We start from the raw sequence: 23,771 nt of genomic DNA, 5'->3' as shown, positions 1-23,771 counted from the left end.
TCCACATCACTAAAAGCTGCACTAAAAATTTACAATGATAATTTACCACTATAAATTCAATTACTATTTAAATGAATTTGCATTTTATTGATTTCAATGGGATCTCAGATATTTTTAACAATAAAATATATATTTGCCACCATATTATTTATTAACTTTATTGGAAATTCTTCAAATGTATGGATTGTGACAACCTTGCAATAAGAATCAGATCATCATGGTTGAAAAATATTAATTTCAGACAAAGAAAAACACTTATATTTAGTTGCCAACTTACTACATAAAGCCAAGAGATACCCCTATCAAAGACCTTCAGATTAAAAATATGATAACTAACAACATTTCCATTTAATTTAATTTAGTTTAATTAAAATAGTTTATTTGAACCTTACTATGCATTTAAAAGAAAATGTGACTTTGGCACACTTTAAAAATTATGAAAAGTTGCCTGACTAATGGTGGTGCAGTGGATAGAACATTGACCAGGGATGCTGAGGGCCCTGGTTTGAAACCCCAAGTTTGTGGCTTGAGCACAGGCTTGCCAGCTTGAATGCAGGGTCACTGGCTTGAGCATGGGATCAGCAACATGATCCCAAGTTCACTGGCTTGAAGCTCAAGGTCACTGGCTTGGAGCTCAAGGTCACTGGCTTGAGCATGGGATCAGCAACATGATCCCAAGGTCACTGGCTTGGAGCTCAAGGTCACTGGCTTGAGAAACGTGTCACGGACTATGCTTGAGCACCCCTGCTTCTATTCAAGGCACATATGAGAAGCAACCAATGAACAACTAACAATGAGTAAATGCTTAAATGCTTCTCATCTCTCTCCTCCCCCTTTCTTTCTCCCTTCCTGTATTTCTCTAAAAAAAAATTTATGAAAAGTTTTCCATATATAAAAATTTATTTTTTCTAAATTTAACAAAATTGTGTTTCAATATTTCAATGCATATGTTTGACCTAAAAGATATCATGCAAAACACACATACACACACACCAGTTTTGGAACCTTTAAAATGCAATACATTATATGAACATTTTACTCCATAATTATATTGTACTGCATTTCATGATTTTCAATAGTGGTATCATATATATCACATAGCCATATCATCATTTATTTAATTACTATTGAAAATTATGTTGTTTACAATAATTTAGTATTAGAAATACTACTTTGCTGAACATATTCATAATGCTTTGTATATATTCATGTCACATCCTTTTAATGCATTTCTAGGTCATAGTAGAAAACGATTTCAAGAGCTTTGAATTGTATAGTCGTATTACTCTACGAAACATTAAAACAATTACACTTCTAACAGTATTTGTCCATAGTCTTTTTTAGCACTGGATATTATCATTAATTGTTAGTCATTTCTAATTTGTTAAGTAAAAAAATTATATCCTTTTAAAAATATTTTGATTACTAATCAGGTTTATTTTCTTGTGTTTCAAAGGTACACAATAACACTATCTAAAAGTAGTCATTTAATTCCCTCTTACATATAGGTCTAATACATATATATGTTTGTGTGTGTATATATATATATATGTGCACATTCATACATACAAAATTTAGCAGTAATTACTTTATGTCCTCTTTGGTGAATTATGAGTAATTACTATTTCTATTATTTCTATATGTTTTCAAAAATTCTTTGTGATTAAAATAAATATTACACAACAGAATCTTGCTGTTCTTAGAGTTTATTCTTCAAGCTCATATTACAATGAAATTCTTTGAGAACCTCACAAAAAATCTCAACGGAATAAAACCCAGGTGGGACCTGTCTATATTCGTTATTAGTTGGAATTAGTAGGCAGTATACAGAGCAACCTTTATCAGATGGAAAATAGAAGTATAGACCTTTATGACAATCATTAATGCTGTATTCCTCACTCCAAACATATATACCCAGAATAGAGTATTGAGCCTGCTGGTCATTACTAAATAAACATGGCTTAGACAAACAAGTTCTTTCACTCTGATGCTATTTCAACTCTGACTCTCCTGGACTGTAGCTGTGGTGAGCTGGTTCCCTTCCTTTCCTTCTCCTAGTAAGGTTTTCTATCAAATTTCCTTCTCTGCCAGCGCGGCTATCTGCATCCTATAATCAGTCAGCTCCATCCTTCAGCTGCCAGCTTTCCTTGGCAACTTTCAAACCATTTCCACTCCTTCCCACGAAAACTTTTTGAATTTCAGTCACAATTTCATCTTTGGAGCTTTGATCCTCACCCACCATGGGGGATGGTCTTTACTTCCTCCCAAATAAAGTTTTCAGAATGTAATATTTTTTTATTAGAATAAATATCACATCTAATATTGGTATCTATTTCTTATCACAGCTACTAAATGCTGAGCTTTTGATGAAGGGTGCTGAACACACTTTAGTCATCTGTCTGATCCATCCTGCACAGCAATGCTTTGCACTTGGAAGTTACTTTGCATACATTTGACTGAATAAATGGGTAAATAATGTGGCTATGTATTGAAGATTAGATAATTCATCCTAGGCAAAATGAACTTCTTGCTCTATCATAATGTATTTTCAGTAAGCTTGGCTGGCTAAAGAAGGCAATTAATGAAATCGGTTTTAGAGGCAGCCGTGGTAGAGGGTACCTCCTGATGGAGGAAAAAAAGTCGTGATTTCATTTTTTGTGAGTCTTGAAAATGTCACCTACCCTCTCCAAAACTCGGTTTTCATATCTATAAAAAGAAAGTGATCAACAAGCCAATCTTCATGACCTCTGCAGTGAAAGCATTCTAAAGTTTCATTTTTACATTTCATTCAGTTTAACCTAAAATAAACCTGAACATATAGATCATCTCCAGAGTCAAATGGGCTTCAAAAGCAGGAGCTGGAAACTGGATTGAAGCATATCACAATTGCTCTTTCCTAGATCTGTACGCTGGAGCCTATAAAGAATGAAAGTATAGTCTATAGCAGTTGAATACCAATTAATTTCTTTTGAAATGATCTCTTTACATTCATTCTACTGATGAAATTCTCTTTTTTTTTTTTTTTTTTTTGTATTTTTTCGAAGCTGGAAACAGGGACAGACAGTCAGACAGACTCCCGCATGCGCCCGACCGGGATCCACCCGGCACGCCCACCAGGGGGCGCTCTGCTCACCAGGGGGCGATGTTCTGCCCCTCCAGGGGGTCGCTCTGCCGCAACCAGAGCCACTGTAGCACCTGGGGCAGAGGCCAAGGAGCCATCCCCAGCGCCTGGGCCATCTTTGCTCCAATGGAGCCTTGGCTGTGGGAGGGGAAGAGAGAGACAGAGAGGAAGGAGGGGTAGGGGGTGGAGAAGCAAATGGGCGCTTCTCCTATGTGCCCTGGTCGGGAATCGAACCCGGGTCCCCCGCACGCCAGGCCAACGCTCTACCGCTGAGCCAACCGGCCAGGGCCGGAATTCTCTTTCTTAAGAATACTATTAAAACAAATATTTTCTTAGTATTCTGTATTGTGAAACATTGTGTTCTAAAAAGTATGCAAAATATATGTGTATAAATTAAATTCATTTTCTAATAAAACTACATTGTAATTGCTGAGATCAAAAAAATTTTACTACTAAGAGTCAATACTTTTGAGATTAAAGTTTCTTTGACGGCTATACTCTCTGTTAGACACCTACATTTTTTAATACAAAGAGGCAAATAGAGTAAATGTCTTCCCTTGGTGTGGTTTCTGAGGGAAATATAATTTTTTAGTCACTTGGAAATGCTTCTAATTAAATTCTTTAAATTTGAATATTAATATTTCTGATCTCTTTAAAGTGGAAGACATTGGACCATATATTATAACTCTAACCCAATATTTTCTATAGTACTGAAGTAAAAACTTCCATTTACAGAGATCCAGTAGTTTCTACAGCATTCTTATAATTCATCACTTTTGTTATTTAACTATAACTTAATTAGACTGAGCTGAAAACTTTTACTTTTATACCTATTGTTTTACATTAGATTTTCAAAATTATTTTTATGTAATCATTGCATTTAATTATGAGTAGTTACACTAATATTGGAAGAAAACAGAATAGAAGGTTAGAACTCAGTTAAAAGACATATCTTAATTTACAGAATAAAAAAATTATTTAGTGTCCAAAGTAACTGTTGTTTCATTTTCATTCCTCACACATGGGGCATCACTTGCCGTGGAGACAATAACTACTTGGAGACCACAGGGAGTGCACCAGGGGACCAAGGGGAGACCACCTCACAATCTTCTATACAGGTTTTATGAGATGGCCCCCACCCCTAGTCCTCACAGGTAGTTATTGATGCACACAAATAAAAACAGGGACCAGAATGAAAAAGTCAGGAAGCAGAGAAGAGAATGAGGAAGTCAGGGAGGGGAATTTCTTTAGAGAAGACAAAAGGGCAAGGGAAATAGCTCAAATGTCCTCACCTACTGATTAGTCATAATTTCTAATTTCATCCCTATTGTGTTGTTCAGCATGGTACTGCATTCAATACTTTCTGTCAGATATGTCACTGTGGCTTTTGCCTCAGGGCACTGAACTCTGTCCTTCTTTTATGTTCCTAGTTTGGATCTCTACAAGTAATCATGGTTTGTATTTTAAATTAAATTAACTGGTGCTATTACTAGGAAAATATAATGTAAATTCACTAGTGTGTTGGCCTCTGACCCAACATTCTTAAACAGTGGAGATATTTAAACCCCATATTAAAAAGAAACCAAGAACAAAATAAAAAAGCAACCAAATGGGAGATGATATTTGCAAACAACAGCTCTGATAAGGGGTTAATATCCAAAATATATAAAGAACTCATAAAACTCAGCAACAAGCAAGCAAACAATCCAATTAAAAAATGTGAAGAGGACCTAAACAGACACTTCTCCCAAGAAGACATACAAATGGCCATCAGATATATGAAAAGATGCTCATCTTTACTAGCTGTTCGAGAAATGCATATTAAAACTACAATGAGATACCATCTCACACCTGTTAGATTGCCTATTATCAACAAGACAGGTAATAAGTGTTGGAGAAGTTGTGGAATAAAGGAACCTTCATTCATTGCTGGTGGGAATGCAAATTAGTATAACAATTATGGAAAACACTTTGGTGTTTCCTCAAAAACTTAACAATAACGCATCAATCTCTCTACTGGATATCTACTCCAAAACTTAGAAACATATTTATGTAAAGACACATGCACCCCCATGTTCATTACAGCATTATTCACAGTGATCAAGTCATAGAAACAATCAAAGTGTCCCCTGATAGATGATTGGATAAAGAAGAGGTGGTACATATATACAATGGAATACTACTCAGCCATAAGAAATGATGACATAGTGACATTTACAACATGGATGGACCATGAGTACATAAAACAGTAAAATAAGTAAATCAGAAAAAACTAAGAACTGTATGATTTCACACATAGGTGGGATATAAAACTGAGACTCATAGACATAGATAAAAGTGAAGTGGTTACTGGAGAAAAGAAGTTGTGGGGGTGGGGGTAAAGAGGGACAAATATAAGGTGACAAAAAATGATTTGACTTTGGGTGATGGGTATACAACATAATCAACAGTTCAAATGATATAGAAATGTTTACCTGAAACCTATATACTCATTTATCAGTGTCACCCCATTAAATTTAATCTTCAAAATAAAATTTAAAATACATTAAAAAATTTTTAAATAACTATTGGAAATATGTTAATATAAAAAGTCAGCAGCACCACTTTATAAATAGATTCATGACAAAATAAATTATTGGTATCAAAATATAAACTAATACTGATGTCTTTAGCAAGTCCACTTAAGGAATAAAGAAAAATGTCAGCTAAAATTAACAGTTTGCTTAGTTATATAGTTAATTTACACCCTGGAGAAGTTCATTATCTCATCATAGACAATTAACAAGTAGTTCATGGCTTCAGTTGAGGTATCAGTTTTTGAGTATCTCTGTTTTAGAGGCCTTCCACTGTGACCCTTCTCCAGTCATGCCCCTCCTACAGGCTGAGGATTATGAGCAACCTAGGAGACATGCCTAATCAGAACCAAACCTCAACTTTTAGACTATGGTTTGGGCATACAAAGACTTGGAATATTTTGCCCAAACTACCTAAACTTACTTAAGCTTCCTGCCCCCATTCTTTCTCTCAGAGATGAATCACACCAGTGAGTGACTTTTTATAGATATATAAAGAAAGTCTGGTTATGTGTTCTGGATTGTCTACCTTGTACATGGCCTCTCAAAGGTCAATAGAATTAAGGATGAGAGAGAAGGGAGTGGTCTGCTATTGAGGGGTCAAGGCCAGTTCTTCATGCATTACCATCTTTCCAACAATTAGATGACTTTAAGATTCTACCTGGCCTCTAGTGCAGTGTAGGAGAACAATTCTCTCTATGGTATGTGACCTCCATTTGTACTCTTTCCCCCAGGTCCTGCAAATGTAAGAGAAAGCTTCCTTCCAGACTATAGGTATCATTTTGAGAAAAAAAAATCAAAAAAAAATTTTAAATACTCAACTTTTAAAAACATTCAATCCCCATTCTTCTAATAGTGTTTGCTGATATTTTATGATGTTTTTAAAATGCAGAAAATAGTATAGAATTAGGGTTTTTAAATATATGCTTTCATTTTCTTAAAGAAAATTCTGTTTCTCTTATGCTATTCCATTCACCAGAAGTTTCTTTTCCTTCACCATTCCCTAGTGAATTGTATGTATCCTTCAAATAGTTTTCTACAAGTACTGACCTTCTCCTCACCTCTTATACCTTTTACTGTCCCAACTTAGTAAGTAATAAGATCTCTTGTTCCCAGAGTTGACCATATTCCCCAGAATTCTGATTGCTTCCTTTGGTTTCAGGACCATCTAAATTTCTATTCCTTAATAACTATCTTTTCAAATTTACTATTTTCTTTTTCCCTTTCATGTCTGTCCTGTGTATGCATATATATTTATGTATTTAGGTACATATATATTTAGATATTTACATGTATGCAATAACTTTATATTAGTTTTCCACCTTGGTTGTAAGCACTTTTTAGGACTGTGACTATATCTAATTATTCCATATTTTTATATTATCTGATATAGTGACTATCACATAGATACTGAAAAAATAATTTGTTATTTAAATAAATAAAAGGAATAAAATTGCTATATACAATTAAAAATAATTTATAAATATATATAATTTATAGAGAAGAAGCTGCATAGATATTTAACATTTTAAACCATATTTTCATAACAAAAGAACATAAAATGGTCTATAAAAAGTAACATTTCTTCTATACCTTCTATCATGTTGAATGTCAAACTAAAGATTAAAAAGCCAATAGAGAAGCAATATCTTAAAAGTCTGAAGAGGCCTTAGATTGGGGAAATCATTATTGATTGGCTTTGTCATTGTTTTTTAAGAATATGTGTCTTTATTTTAAAATATATTATTTCAATATCTGATAGTTTCCTGCCAGTGTTAATTTTTTTTATTCTTATATTTAGATTTCTATTTAAACCATTCATTTATTCAGTTTCTATAAAACCCCTAATAACTATTTAATTTTTTTCTCTTCTTGGCTCTTTACAAAATCATAAATACGGGTTTGAAAACTAAATTTGATTTCTGTGCAAATAATTCCCTCCCTATGCCCATCCATTACTAATTACTAAGGAACTGTAACTATGTCCTGCAGTATTATTTATGGTAGACTCATATTTTATTCTCTATAAAATGGAAACCTTTCACAAGAGCAGGAGGTGGCACAGTAGATAGAGCATTAGACTGGGGTGCAGAGGGCCCAAGTTCAAAACCCCGAGGTCACCAGCTTGAGTGTGGGCTCACCAGTTTAAGCATGGGGTTGCTGGCTTGAACATGCGATCATAGACAGGACCCCATGGTCTCTGGCTTGAGCCCAAAGGTCACTGGCTTGAAGTCCAAGGTCACTGGCTTGAACCCAAGGTCATTGGCTTGAGCAAGGGGTCACTTGCTCTGCTTTAGCCCCGGGGTCAAGGCGTATATGAGAAAGCAGTCAATGAACAACTAAGGTGCCACAAGGAAGAACTGATACTTCTCATCTCTGTCCCTTCCTGTCTGTCCTTCTCTCTGTCTCTCTTTCTGTCTCTGTCACACACAAAAAAATGGAAACCTTTCTATAGCTCATGATATTGACACATAACTACCTTCTCTCAATTAAAGTGAATTAGTGAAAGTAAGAGTGAAGGAAACTTTGATTTTAAATCAAAAGAATCAAATGTAACTTTCAAGTGGTTCTATTATGCTTGCTTGTTTCTAATATCAAATAGTGAAATATCCTGTAGCTAATATGAAAGCAATTCATGAACAAATTAAACCAATAATGCAGTGATTCTGAGGTTGTTTTGTTTTCTAAGTATTATATGGTCAATTTTTGCCATAAGTATAATTACACTTATTAGGTATAAATTTTTTTTAAAATTTATACTATATCTACAGTGTCCTTGAGATTTTTATTGTTTTAAAAATTCAGCCTTTAAAATATATAATGTGTTATTTTAGAAAAGTGAATAGTTTTCTATTGTGTGGCCTCAATTTAATTTCCAATTACTTTAGTCAATTTTAAACAAATGTTTTTAAATCTCTATGTATCAGAACCAAAAAAAATGCTCTCTGAGGAAGGGAGAAACATTATACACACACAGACACATATAAACACACACACATAAACACATACACATATTTTCAGTATGCGTACAGCAATCAGTAAAAATTTGTTAAAATAACATTCTCATTTTATTATAAAAGTGTGTGTGTGTGGGTGGGTGGGTGTGGGTGTATTGTCCAGCATAACCAGTTATATGCATAGTAAGGTGTTGCCATGGTGATTAAGAGAAGTTTGAAAAATACTGACTATAATAACATTTATTACAATTATTGCAATAATAACATTTATTACATGCTACAATGAACCAGGTCTAGTGATAAATGCTATACCAATATGATCCTACATAATCACCAAAACAACCTATATGATGGTCATTGCCATTTTCCATAACTATCTAGATCCACAAATAAGGCTTAGAGAGATATAAATAATCTTATTATATTGCTCAATAAATACATTTGTCTACTGATTATATTCTACCTCACAAGAATAGTAAACATTTTTCTAAAATTAAGACTAAAAATTTACCATGTAATTACACCTTAAATATATTCAATTATTTGTCAAAATTAAATTCATAATTTAATACTAAATATACTTTCTTTGGGATAATTCTAAACACTGAAAAAGTATTTATTATTTGTGTTAGTTTATGAAAATTCTTTAGATAATTTTTTTTTCAGTTTGTACAAAGATCTGTTTATAGTGACAGATATAAAATAATAGCATTGTAAACCAAAGAATTCCAAAATTTTTATTTTCTAACCCCAAACTAAGCAGGGGTGGGTGTGGTTAGCTATGTACATTGCAGCTATTTTATAAATATGTGTTGTTTGCTGTTTTCTTTTCCCTTTTTGTTGTTGTTTTAATTTTCTAGAGAGAGGAGAGTTGGGAAGTAGCAGAAAGCATCAATTCAACTCATAGTAGTTTCTTCTCAAATGTGCCTTGAGAGGGCAAGCCCCTGAGTTTCAAACTGGAGAGCATTCCACGTTGATATTGTATCCACGGTCCAACCACAGGTCAGGTTACTTGATGTTTTCTTAAAATTCTCAGGAAAACTTTTATACTCTTAACAAAAAGTCTAAGGATTTAATTGCTTTAGGGATTTCTTATTTCTTATATTAATATCTCTTCCTTTTCAGCATCTCCACTCTGATGTTACAAAGTTAAATCAATCCGTCTTCCCAAGATGATTTTTATAATATGTAATTGTCACCTAGTTTTAAATTTCCCTAAAATCAGTTACTTAGGTGACAACTGAATTAAATAATAATAAACAAATTTTACTGTCTACTTTACATCACTAGTGTAGTATAAAATAAAATTATAACCCAGAATGACTTTAACAGAAGAGTTGAGAGTTTTAAAATGCTATTTTACTATTTTTATTGTGATAAACTAAGAAATTATTTAAATTGGAATTATAATAGATTATTATAGTAATTCATTTTATACAGTTATAACTTTATTATAATTTTAGAGAAAACTAATTTCTTTGTTCTTTAAAATAAAATAATAAATATCACAAGAGCAAAAAGCAGTGTTACCTAATGAAAAAGTTCCCATGCAAAAACCTCCCTACAATTATGACTAAAGAAATGAAATTCATTTATTTACAATAAGTCAGGCTATGTTCTGGGCACTTAGATTTCAGTAGAAAGCATGACAGATAAAATCCCCTGTCCTCATGCATCTGTTGAAGAAAATAGATTTTCACACAAAAAATATGTAGATCAGACTGTATTTTAGAGGTTCTGGACCTGGGTATATATTAGTTTATATGTAGCCAATTCTGCTAATGAATTGTTAGAGTAATTGTAACTTTCTACTCCTCTCAATATGTAACCTATGAGAATTTCAGTTGTTCCATATTCTTGCCAACAATTAGTATTGTCTATCTTTTTATCTTTACTTATTTTAATCAGTAAAAAGTAATATTTTATTTTTATTTTAATTTTCACTAATCTGACTACTATTTGAGTACTTTGGTTATTTTGATATCCTGCTAAACAGTAATTACTCAGTATTTTTATTGGGTTGTCTTATTTTTTCTTTCTTATTGAAGTATAAAAGTTTATTATATATTCTGAACACAAATTTTGTCATACAAGATGCAAATATCCAACTCTGTGACTTTCCTTTTCACTCTATTAACATATTTTCATGAACAGAAGTCCTACATTTCAGTGAAATCCAGTTTTTCAAATTTCTCATTTTATTGTGAGAGCCTTATTACATCCTACTTAATTGGTATTTACCTATTCAAGAGATATGAAGGTATTCTCCTATTTTTCTCTAAAACCTATATTTCCTTGTCTTTCACATTTATGTCTATAATCCATTTTCAATTGGTAAGCATGAGGCACAGGTCAAATTTACTAAAGAGATATCCAGTTGGCCCAGCTTCATTTATTGGGGGTCCAACTTGTTCTCTATTTCTGTGGCATTTTGTATAAAACAAAAAAAATTTGTTTAAGAATGAAAAAATTTTGGCAAGTTTCAATGTTGATAGGAAGACTCAGTAGAGAGGGGGGAAATTGATGAAATGGGAAAGAGAAGACAGAATGAACTGGGTAGGCTACCATAGATGTGAATTCTATTATAAATAGAGATGTAATGTTAGCTATAAGTATAGACAGTCGTTAATAATAGTAACACTAGTGATAATAATTGGTAACACATATTATTTACCATGAACCACGTACTTACTATTCAAAGTACTTCACACACTGAGGGACACACACACAAACACACACACACATATGAACTCATGTATCTGTAGATGTATATATGTTTTTAATGTGTAAATGTATATAAACTCATATACATATATTTATATAACTAATTTTATTTTCTGGTGATACTACATATGTATTTAATGTGAATATACAATATTGTTAAAATACATCTATGAAAATAAATTCTTTTACATATTCTATAGTAAATTTACTTAAAAACACTATAAGATAGATATTGATTATATACAAAAAGTATCAAAAGCAAAGAGTACTTAACATAACTTGGTCAAATTGGAAAAGTTGAACTTTAAATCCAGGCAGACATATACTTAAAGAGTACAGTACATATACCAAACAATCCAGACTGGGTTTCTTTGGGGGGAAAGAAAGAACTGTCATACCCAGAGGAGAGAGGGTACAATCAGAATTTTTAAAACAGAGGTGGCAAAGAGATGATCTCTTTCTGAGAAACAGCCATATTTAGTGACTAAATTGCCTTACTTAAAGTATATAAATCCCTGGGAGTTCAGGAAGAGTCAGAAGAGTTTTTAAGTCTGTATTTGAGGAGGCTGTTCCAATGCTCAATGGGGAGCGTGGGAGATATATCAAGTCTCTTGATTACTGACCCATTTTTAGAGGCTTTTGCAATAAAAGACACACATATTTGGACTTGCAAAAGAATAAGAAATCTAAAAATACAACAATGATTAGTTTCAAGAGCGATGATGGTATAGCTAGAATCTGATGGTAAAACTGGAACAACCCCACTCTGAACTGAAAATGTGTCAACAGCAAGGAGGTACTACTTACAGCTGTGAGAGAATTTCAACAGTTAATCTTTCAGGAGCAGCCAATGGCCACTCATTTTAGCAAAACGAATACATTAATCATGCAGTGACCCTGTGTTAAAAATAGTGAATCCTGTAGTGTGTGATCTGTCTATAATGTGGTGCCATGTCCACTACAAGTATGGATGCAGGCAGCAGTCTGGGTAGCTGGGCAGGGAAAGATTGATCTAGTCAGTCTCTAAAACTGGACCCTTAATGTGGACAACTATATAAGTAAGCCAGATAAATCAGCCAGCAGTTGCAACTTGTTTCTGCCATTCATGGTCCTAAAGAAGTATATCTTAAATCTGCGCGAAGGGTCAAACAGCTGTATCATAAGTAACAGAATGAAATATAACAAGGTTCCTTCAGAGGAGTATGGTTAGAGCTACAGAAAGGACTTGAATTCTGCCCACAGAGTAAAGCAACCGCATCCAATTTTGGTTCTCCATCACTACTAATAAGACTGAACAGCTTTTCCAGAAGATATTGTTGAATATTATACTAGCTGATATCATCAATGAACAGGCATTTGGGAAACCTCTGTGAATCAAGGACCCCATTGAGCCACTGGCTTTGCTAGAGGCAGTGAAGGATAAAACTCTCTTTCAAATGCATCCTGCAAAGCTGGTTTGTAGTCTAGAACATCATATTTGATTATTATTCACAGTACATCTAGATACATTAAATTTCCAACTGACTCTCTGGAAAGCTGAATCTTCAACTTAGCAAAAAAAAAGGCTAGAGCTAAGTAATTTTCTAGCATTTCAGATATGTGCAGGGTCTTTTTCCCAGGAGCCCCAAACCTAGAATCTTTACCAAATAGATCAGCCATCACTGTAGTTTCCCATTAGTATGCTTTATTTAGGAACAATGGAACTTTGTATCTGTGGTGAGATGTAACTGATGTGGCTGAAACCCAGCAAATTTTATTCTTCATCAAATGTGTGTTGTAATCAATAACTGAAAATGTTAGAGAACTAAAAAAATTCCAATGTGATTAAAGTAAATTCATGTCAGAATCACTAAATGAAAACACAGGCTACATAGAAAGATATGAAGAATGAATTTATTTTGTAAAACAAAAGTAACAAATATTTCTTCTTATTCTTTAGTGAGAAGTTAGGGTTTTGTGAATTGTTCTTAATTAATATATGATTCTTTTCTATATAAAATTCCAGTGTTCTGTGGGGAAAAAGTACCTATTAAAAGGAAAAAAAGAAACACACTAAATTAATTAGAATTAAAAATGGGAAGCTTATCAGATGATCTAGTCCTTCCTCCCTGCAACTGAATCCAGGGTTTTAAGCCCACATTTATCTGCACAAAAATTATAAAATTCTATAAGATATTTTATAAACATTGCCTGCAATCTCTGAAAAAAATATGTAACATTTATTTTTTTTACATTTGGAACATTATATTGCTCTTAGAGTTTGATTTTCTAGAAGCAGCAGGAGTTAAAACACTGGACAAGAATTTGGGTACACATATCTAAAAAGGCATCCTCTGAGATGATAAATGAATGCATTAATTATTTGAACTCTGTAATAAATAGATCATTAAACTCTCAATGATAAACTGTTATTAACTAAGTTCACAAAGTTGACCAATAGAATACTAAGTTACATAATTTGTGGTAAAGCATTTTAAAGAACTAGTATCCATTTAGATACAAGACTACCTTTTAGACTACACTGAATTAATTTTAATATATTCAGGCATTTACTTCCTCTTTAGAAAGGGAGGTGAATATCTGAGCCCAAACTCTACACACACACACACACACACACACACACACACATCAGCCACATTTAATTTAATCTCTTTAGCTCTCCCACTCTTTTACTTGCATGGCACTGCTGTCAGAGGCTTTATAAAATTTGCTTGTTAAGAGATTGCTGCTGTGTTACCCATGGGTCTTAAGTTAGTATATTATTGTATTGTTTCTTTAGAGTTTTTAATTACACTGATTAAGGCTAGAAGACCTTCTGCCCTCAAGTAATAAATGATGCATCAGTTTAAGCTGGAGAACTACTTTATTTCTCTTATCTCTAAATTCTTGGTGTGAGGGGGCATCTATCATAGTAGAAGTCCCTGTTCCATGGTAATTAGAAGAAAGACCAAGAGTAAGAATGAATCAGAATCACAGGAAATAGAACCATGATAAATCTTCCTCATTAAATGTCAGTGTTATTGATAGCTTCCTTTAACATGACATTTTCTGCACTTGGCTTTGTAATCAAGCAAAATTCTGACAAGTACATGTTCCTACTTAAAAGAAAATGCACTCACTGGTTGATTCAGGTATTTACACAGCTTTCTGACTCCAAGTCCTGGATATTTTCCACTGCACCAATGATTCCAAATTTACCAGTGCAGACAGTTCAAAGTACTTGCTAACAATTTTCCATTGATGGAAATAATATATTATCAACACATTGCATGCTTTCATGCATTACTTTTCAATTTATTTGTATGCTGCAATTAATAAAATAAAATTAATTTAAAGCATTGCTGAGTACTTAACAGTGTGATTATTATTAAAATCTAATAGAGGCTAAAAGTATAGTTTTTTAGGATTTTTTTTTAATAAATTTTTATTAATGGTAATGGGATGACATTAATAAATCAGGGTACATATATTCAAAGAAAACATGTCTAGGTTATTTTGTCATCAAATTATGTTGCAAACCCCTCGCCCAAAGTCAGATTGTCCTCCGTCACCCTCTATCTAGTTCTCTGTGCCCCTCCCCCTCCCCCTAACTCTCTCCCTCCCTCCCTCCCATGTCCTCCCTCCCCCCCCACCCTTGGTAACCACCACACTCTTGTCCATGTCTCTTAGTCTCGTTTTTATGTTCCACCAATGTATGGAATCATGAAGTTCTTGTTTTTTTCTGATTTACTTATTTCACTCCTTATAATGTTATCAAGATCCCACCATTTTGCTGTAAATGATCCGATGTCATCATTTCTTATGGCTGAGTAGTATTCCATAGTGTATATGTGCCACAACTTCTTTATCCAGTCTTCTATTGAAGGGCTTTTTGGTTGTTTCCATGTCTTGGCCACTGTGAACAGTGCTGCAATGAACATGGGGCTACATGTGTCTTCACGTATCAATGTTTCTGAGGTTTTGGGGTATATACCCAGTAGAGGGATTGCTGGGTCATAAGGTAGTTCTATTTTCAGTTTTTTGAGGAACCACTATACTTTCCTCCATAATGGTTGTACTACTTTACAGTCCCACCAACAGTGAATGAGGGTTCCTTTTTCTCCACAGCCTCTCCAACATTTGCTATTACCCGTCTTGTTGATAATAGCTAATCTAACAGGAGTGAGGTGGTATCTCATTGTAGTTTTGATTTGCATTTCTCTAATAACTAATGAAGCTGAGCATCTTTTCATATATCTGTTGGCCATTTGTATCTCTTCCTGGGAGAAGTGTCTGTTCATGTCCTCTTCCCATTTTTTTTATTGGATTGTTTGTTTGTTTGTTGTTGAGTTTTATGAGTTCTTTGTAAATTTTGGATATTAGGCCCTTATCTGAGCTGTCGTTTGAAAATATCAGTTCCCATATAGTTGGCTGTCTGTTTATTTTGATATCAGTTTCTCTTGCTGAGCAAAAACTTTTAATTCTGATGTAGTCCCATTCATTTATCTTTGCCTTCACTTTTGCCATTGGAGTCAAGTTCATAAAATGTTCTTTAAAACCCAGGTCCATGATTTTAGTACCTATGTCTTCTTCTATGTACTTTATTGTTTCAGGTCTTATATTTAGGTCTTTGATCAATTTTGAATTAATTTTAGTACACGGGGACAGGCTGTAGTCGAGTTTCATTCTTTTGCATGTGGCTTTCCAGTTTTCCCAACACCATTTGTTGAAGAGGCTTTCTTTTCTCCATTGTGTGTTGTTGGCCCCTTTATCAAAGATTATTTGACCATATATATGTGGTTTTATTTCTGGGCTTTCTATTCTGTTCCATTGGTCTGAGTGTCTATTTTTTTGCCAATACCATGCTGTTTTGATTATCGTGGCCCTATAATATAGTTTAAAGTCAGGTATTGTAATGCCCCCAGCTTCATTCTTTTTCCTTAGGATTGTTTTGGCTATTCGGGGTTTTTTATAGTTCCATATAAATCTGATGATTTTTTGTTCCATTTCTTTAAAAAATCTCATAGGGATTTTGATGGGAATTGCATTAAATTTGTATATTGCTTTGGGTAATATGGCCATTTTGATTATATTTATTCTTCCTATCCAAGAACAAGGAATATTTTTCCATCTCATTGTATCTTTTTCGATTTCCCTTAACAATGCTTTGTAATTTTCATTATATAGGTCCTTTACGTTCTTTGTTATGTTTATTCCTAGATATTTTATTTTTTTTGTTGCAATCGTGAAGGGGATTATTTTTTTGAGTTCGTTTTCTAATATTTCATTGTTGGCATATAGAAAGGCTATGGACTTTTGTATGTTAATTTTGTATCCTGCGACCTTACTGTATTGGTTTATTGTTTCTAATAATCTTTTTGTGGAGTCCTTCGGGTTTTCCATGTATAGGATCATATCATCAGCAAAAAGTGATAGCTTTACTTCTTCTTTTCCGATATGGATGCCTTTTATTTCTTTGTCTTGTCTGATTGCTCTGGCCAGAACTTCTAGCACACGTTGAATAAGAGTGGAGAGAGTGGACAACCCTGTCTTGTTCCTGATTTAAGGTAGAAAGTCCTCAGTTTTATGCCGTTTAATAGGATGTTGGCTGATGGTTTATCATATATGGCCTTTATCATGTTGAGATATTTTCCTTCTATACCCATTTTGTTGAGAGTCTTAAACATAAAATTGTGTTGTATTTTATCAAAAGCCTTTTCTGCATCTATAGATAAGATCATGTGGTTTTTGTTCTTTGTTTTGTTGATATGGTGTATTACGTTAACCGTTTTGCGTATGTTGAACCATCCTTGAGATTCTGGGATGAATCCCACTTGATCATGATGTATTATTTTTTTAATATGTTGTTGTATTCGGTTTGCCAGTATTTTGTTTAGTATTTTAGCATCTGTATTCATTAGAGATATTGGTCTGTAGTTTTCTTTCTTTGTGCCATCCTTGCCAGGTTTTGGTATGAGGGTTATGTTGGCCTCATAAAATGTGTTTGGAAGTATTGCTTCTTCTTCAATTTTTTGGAAGACTTTGAGTAGAATAGGAACCAAGTCTTCTTTGAATGTTTGATAGAATTCACTAGTATAACCGTCTGGGCCTGGACTTTTATTTTTGGGGAGATTTTTAATAGTTTTTTCTATTTCCTCCCTGCTGATTGGTCTGTTTAGGCTTTCTGCTTCTTCATGACTCAGTCTAGGAAGGTTGTATTGTTCTAGGAATTTATCCATTTCTTCTAGATTGTTGTATTTGGTGGCATATAATTTTTCATAGTATTCTACAATAATTCTTTGTATTTCTATGATGTCTGTGGTGATCTCTCCTCTTTCATTTTGGATTTTATTTATTTGAGTCCTGTGTCTTTTTTCCTTGGGGAGTCTTGCCAAGGGTTTGTCAATTTTGTTGATCTTTTCAAAGAACCAGCTCCTTGTTTTATTGATTTTTTTCTATAGTTTTTCTGTTCTCTATTTCATTTATTTCTGCTCTGATTTTTATTATCTCCTTTCTTCGGCTGGTTTTGGGTTGTCTTTGTTCTTCTTTTTCTAGTTCCTTAAGGTGTGAAGTTAAGTGGTTTACTTCGGCTCTCTCTTGTTTGTTCATATAGGCCTGAAGTGATATGAACTTTCCTCTTATTACTGCTTTTGCTGCATCCCAGAGATTCTGATATGTCGTATTTTCATTTTCATTTGTCTGTATATATCTTTTGATTTCTGCGCTTATTTCTTCTTTGACCCATTCATTTTTTAGAAGTATGTTGTTTAGTTTCCACATTTTTGTGGGTTTTTCCCCCTCTTTTTTTGCAGTTGAATTCTAGTTTCAAGGCTTTATGATCAGAAAATATGCTTGGTACAATTTCAATTTTTCTAAATTTGCTGATATTGTCTTTGTGGCCCAACATATGGTCAATTCTTGAGAATGTTCCATGTACACTAGAGAAAAATGTATACTCTGTCGCTTTGGGATGAAGTGTCCTGTAGATGTCTATCATATCCAGGTGTTCTAGTATTTCATTTAAGGCCACTATATCTTTCTTGATTCTCTGTTTGGATGACCGATCTAGAGCCGTCAGCGGTGTATTGAGGTCTCCAAGTATGATTGTATTTTTGTTAGTTTTTGTTTTAAGGTCAATAAGTAGCTGTCTTATATATTTTGGTGCTCCTTGGTTTGGTGCATATATATTAAGGATTGTTATGTCTTCTTGATTCAACTTCCCCTTAATCATTATGAAATGACCATTTTTGTCTCTGAGTACTTTTTCTGTCTTGTAGTCAGCATTATTAGATATGAGTATTGCTACGCCTGCTTTTTTTTGGGTGTTGTTTGCTTGGAGTATTGTTTTCCAGCCTTTCACTTTGAATTTGTTTTTATCCTTGTTGCTTAGATGTGTTTCTTGTAGGCAGCATATAGTTGGATTTTCTTTTTTAATCCATTCTGCTACTCTGTGTCTTTTTATTGGTAAGTTTAATCCATTTACATTTAGTGTAATTATTGACACTTGTGGGTTCCCTACTGCCATTTTATAAATTGCTCTCTGTTAGTTTTGTATCTAGTTTGATTCTTCTCTTTTGTTTTTCTATCATTTGTTTTTGTTTGTTTGTGTTCCATACTTCTTTCCTCTGTTGCTACCTTTTTTAAGTCAAGTGTTTTTGTGGTGGTTTTTTTAAGGGTGGTTACCATTAAGTAATGAAAAGGGTACCTACCATATTCATTGTAGTACCCTATCTTATAAGTATTTCTGCACTTCATCATCCTTTGCTACTGTTAATCTCCATCCTCTCCCCCCTTTTTTTCCTTTGTTGTCACAGTTTAAGTTTGGTTTTATTGTGTTCTTGGTGGAGCTGTTACTTGTGGTGTTGTTTTCTTTTGTTCTTTGAATCTGGTTGGAAAACCCCCTTTAGTATTTCCTGGAGTGGGGGCTTTCTGTTGATAAATTCTCTCATCTTTTCTGTATTTGTGAATGTTTTTATATCTCCTTCATACTTGAAGGATAGCTTTGATGGGTATAGTATTCTTGGCTGAAAGTTCCTCTCTTTCAGGGCTTTAAATATTGGGGTCCACTCTCTTCTAGCTTGTAGAGTTTCTGCTGAGAAATCTGATGATAATCTAATAGGCCTTCCTTTATATGTTGTACTCTTCTTTTCCCTGGCTGCCTTGAGAATTTTTTCTTTGTCATTGGTTTGTGTCATCTTTATTATGATGTGCCTTGGAGTGGGTTTGTTGGGGTTAAGAAAACTTGGTGTTCTGTTTGCTTCTTGAATTTGAGGCTTTAGTTCCTTCCACAGGCTTGGGAAGTTCTCGTCTATTATTTGTTTGAGTATATTCTCCATTCCATTTTCTTTCTCTTCTCCCTCTGATATACCTATTATTCTTATGTTATTCTTTCTGATGGAGTCAGACAATTCCTGTAGGGCTTTCTCGTTTTTTATTATTTTTGAGTCTCTTTCTTCTCTCTGTTGTGCCTCAAGTTGTTTGTCTTCTATTTCACTAATCCTATCTTCAATCTGGGCTGTTCTGTTAGCTAAGCTTGTTACCTCGTTTTTCAGCTCGTGAATTGAGTTTTTCATTTCTGTTTGATTTGTTTTTATAGTTTCAATTTCCTTGGTAATATATTCTTTGTGTTCATTGAGTTGTTTTCTGATTTCCCTATATTGCCTTTCTGTGTTTTCTTGTATATCTCTGAGTATTTTTAAGATTTCTATTTTAAATTTTCTGTCATTTAGCTCCAAGGCTTCCAATATGTTAAGTCTTTTCTCCATAGATTTTTCCACATCTATTTGTGTTACCTCTCTTTCTTTTGTATCCATAATATTCGATTTCCTCTTTCTTATCGGCATCTGAGGGTGGTCTTATTGATAGCACGCAGGCGCACTCCCTCGCGGCTTGAATGAGCGTCGCTGCTACGGTAGCTTCCTCCACACCCTCGTCTCTCAGATTCAAGTGATAACAGTCCTTTTGCTTTCAGTTTGTGTGGAACTCCGGAATGCTCCGAGGATAAATTTTTCTGTTTCTCGTTGATAAATTTGTTGTGATTTAGGGGAGAGCTGTCGGACGCGCTTCTCACGGCGCCATTTTCGTGACATCCTCCATTATCGTTCTAAGAGGGAAAATGTGACAGTAAGTTACTAACAGAGTCTAGAAAATCACCACAAAATTCTGATTCTCTATTTTTAGGATTTGAAGGCACGTACAGATTTGAAGGAGTCCCTGAAAAGTTGTTTTAATCAGTCATTAAACATCTATTCTGTGTCACATGCTCTGGACTTTGGGATATAAGAGTAAAAATGGTTGCTGCTTTTATGCAAAAATCTTAGATCTTAGAGATCTCTTCTTAAATGTAATCATTTCAAGATCAAATGATTCAGATACATTGATGTTAGTGGATAATGGTAGCAAATTGGTTTACATGGATCCTGATGAAGCAGTGCTGTGTAACAAGTAGTCAACTAAAATCTACAAAACAGTGTTAACTGCTACTATAAAATGGTATGTTAATGATTCAAAAATTTTTCCAGCAAGAAGGACCTTTTTAACTTAAACTATTTTTTAAATCCTAAAAAACTAGAAGTGAAGTCACGGAAATGGCGCCGTGAGAAGCGCGTCCGACAGCTCTCCCCTAAATCACAACAAATTTATCAACTAGAAACAGAAAAATTTATCCTTGGAGCATTCCGGAGTTCCACACAAACTGAAAGCAAAAGGACTGTTATCACTTGAATCTGAGAGACTAGGGTGTGGAGGAAGCTACCGCAGCAGCAACGCTCATTCAAGCCGCGAGGGAGTGCGCCTGCGGTGAGTCAGCCCATATACTTGGGAACCGCGAGCCGCCACCGCGAGCCGCCGCGAGCCGCCGCGCGCGCGCCCGGTCCGGTTGAGCACCGCTGACGTTACCAGCGGCCCGCACACTGCGAGTGGGAGTCGCCAGCCACCGGTGCCCGGAGCGCCCCATTCACGCGCGTGCCTTGGGCGTTCCACGCGCCCAGGGCGCCCTGCTGGCCCGCACACCCAGGGGGCTCCATTATCCTGCGCCTGGTGCAGTCCAGCCGCCAGCGGCGGGGCGAGCTGGAGAGGCTTGGGAGATTCTCTCCGTGGGCGGGGCACCTCACCCAGCCATTCAAGCTAACAATCAAGCGTTGGGGGAGGGGCGCGCGCAGGCAGCCTAAAATACCTTCGGAAGCACAGCTGCGACCCAATCACTGAAATTAGCTTAACCCATAAAATCTGCGCACCCTCGGTTCTAATTGATAAGATCTCTCTCAGTTCAGCGATCCAAGACAAGAGGCGTGATATTTTTTAGTGCCTCTCGCTAAAGGGGCGGGGGCAACTTCTGATTGATAGAGCCTCCATATTCAGGGATAAACACTAACAAGAAGGACTTGGCAGATAATAAGGTCTATACTACACTAGTCGTAAGCAGAGACTAGTGCCTCTTCTTCCCTGCAAAAACAGGCTACAAAGTGTGGAAAGCCTGGGTTGAGAGGTCCAACTAAATGATAGGCGCTGAACAGTCACCTTGACAACAATTGACTCCCACCCCCACCTGATTACACTGGAGGCCCTGACTGTCAGAGCCTTTCCCAAAGCCTTGCACTGAGTGGGGATAGAGTGGGGATTTCCCAGCTCTTTGAGCCTCTTACTCCCCAGGCAGAAGCAGTTGCAGCCTTATAGCTGGATCACCAGGCTGCTAATTCAGAAAGGGGGGACTAGGAGAGAGAATCCAGGAAAGCAAACTCTCTCATCGTTGGACCCTGCAAACGCCAACAAGCTTTTACTTCCAGCAAGACTAAAGCCAATTATATGACATTGCCATAGAATCCCATCAACTGCAAATCCTTACCTAAGAGTGACACAGGGGCAGAGCCTGGGGTACGGAGTCACCGACCAGTAAGAGGGAGAGAAAAGAAAAAGGAAGAAGTTAACCTCTCAAAATCAAGAAAAACCCACAGACTTTACAACTTGATCCACTAATTTTTTGTTGTTGTTGTTGTTGTTGTTTGTTTCTTCTATCTTTTTGCCTTTATTTCCTCCACCTCGGTCCTTCTATTCTCTGCCCATTTTATGCTTCCCCTTTCTTGAACTACACTACCCATGAGTGTTGCATTTTATTTTTCTTCTTCATCCTCACCCTCCTTTAAGGTTATACTCCAAAACACTTAACTCTCACTCTCTCCTCTTTTGTTTTTTTTTTGTCTTGCTTTATTTTGTTTTTTTCTCCTCCTATTTTATTTCTTCCTTCGTTTTTCTCTTTTTCTTATTTTTTCCTTTCTATTCGTTTTTTCTTTTCTCATTTTACTTTCCTCCTATATAATCCTGAATCACAAACAAATTAGTTGATTTGGGACTCAAGGCTTTTTTTGGCTTTATTTCTCTTTTTTGCTTTTGTTTTTAGTTTTTTATTGTTTGTTTATTTTTTTGGCATTTTGGGTCCTCCCAACCCAAGGTCTCCATTGTATTTAGTCTTCGCTCCTCTTAATACAACAGATTTTTACTTATTATTTTTATTTTTTCTTCTTTATTATTCTTTTTTGGTCCTTTTTTCTGGTTCCCTCTTATCCTTCTCATTATATCTCTTAGTTGACCATCACTTACAAGCAAATCATCTTATGCTTGTCTAAGATTTTCTTCCTTTTTTTTTTTTTTTTTTGCATTTAGTAGGTCCCTACTCCCTTTTTTTGCCCCTTGAACTCTTCACTCCAAATCAGGCCCTCCATTATAGGCACGATATTTCCCTGAGGAGGGGAGAGGAGGGAAAGAGAAGAGACAAAAAAAGGGGGAAATAATAAATTATTACTGTTTTTTTTTGTGGGGTGTTTTACCTTTTTTTTTTTTTTTACTTTTTACTCTTTATTAATTCTAATTAGTGCTATCAATAAGACAACCCTCAGATGCCGATAAGAAAGAGGAAATCGAATATTATGGATACAAAAGAAAGAGAGGTAACACAAATAGATGTGGAAAAATCTATGGAGAAAAGACTTAACATATTGGAAGCCTTGGAGCTAAATGACAGAAAATTTAAAATAGAAATCTTAAAAATACTCAGAGATATACAAGAAAACACAGAAAGGCAATATAGGGAGATCAGAAAACAACTCAATGAACACAAAGAATATATTACCAAGGAAATTGAAACTATAAAAACAAATCAAACAGAAATGAAAAACTCAATTCACGAGCTGAAAAACGAGGTAACAAGCTTAGCTAACAGAACAGCCCAGATTGAAGATAGGATTAGTGAAATAGAAGACAAACAACTTGAGGCACAACAGAGAGAAGAAAGAGACTCAAAAATAATAAAAAACGAGAAAGCCCTACAGGAATTGTCTGACTCCATCAGAAAGAATAACATAAGAATAATAGGTATATCAGAGGGAGAAGAGAAAGAAAATGGAATGGAGAATATACTCAAAC

This window comes from Saccopteryx bilineata, chromosome 8 (assembly GCF_036850765.1).
Source record: "Saccopteryx bilineata isolate mSacBil1 chromosome 8, mSacBil1_pri_phased_curated, whole genome shotgun sequence".
NCBI classification, from domain to species: domain Eukaryota; kingdom Metazoa; phylum Chordata; class Mammalia; order Chiroptera; family Emballonuridae; genus Saccopteryx; species Saccopteryx bilineata.
The sequence above is the reverse complement of the archived record's forward strand: the minus strand, read 5'-3'. Positions refer to the sequence as shown.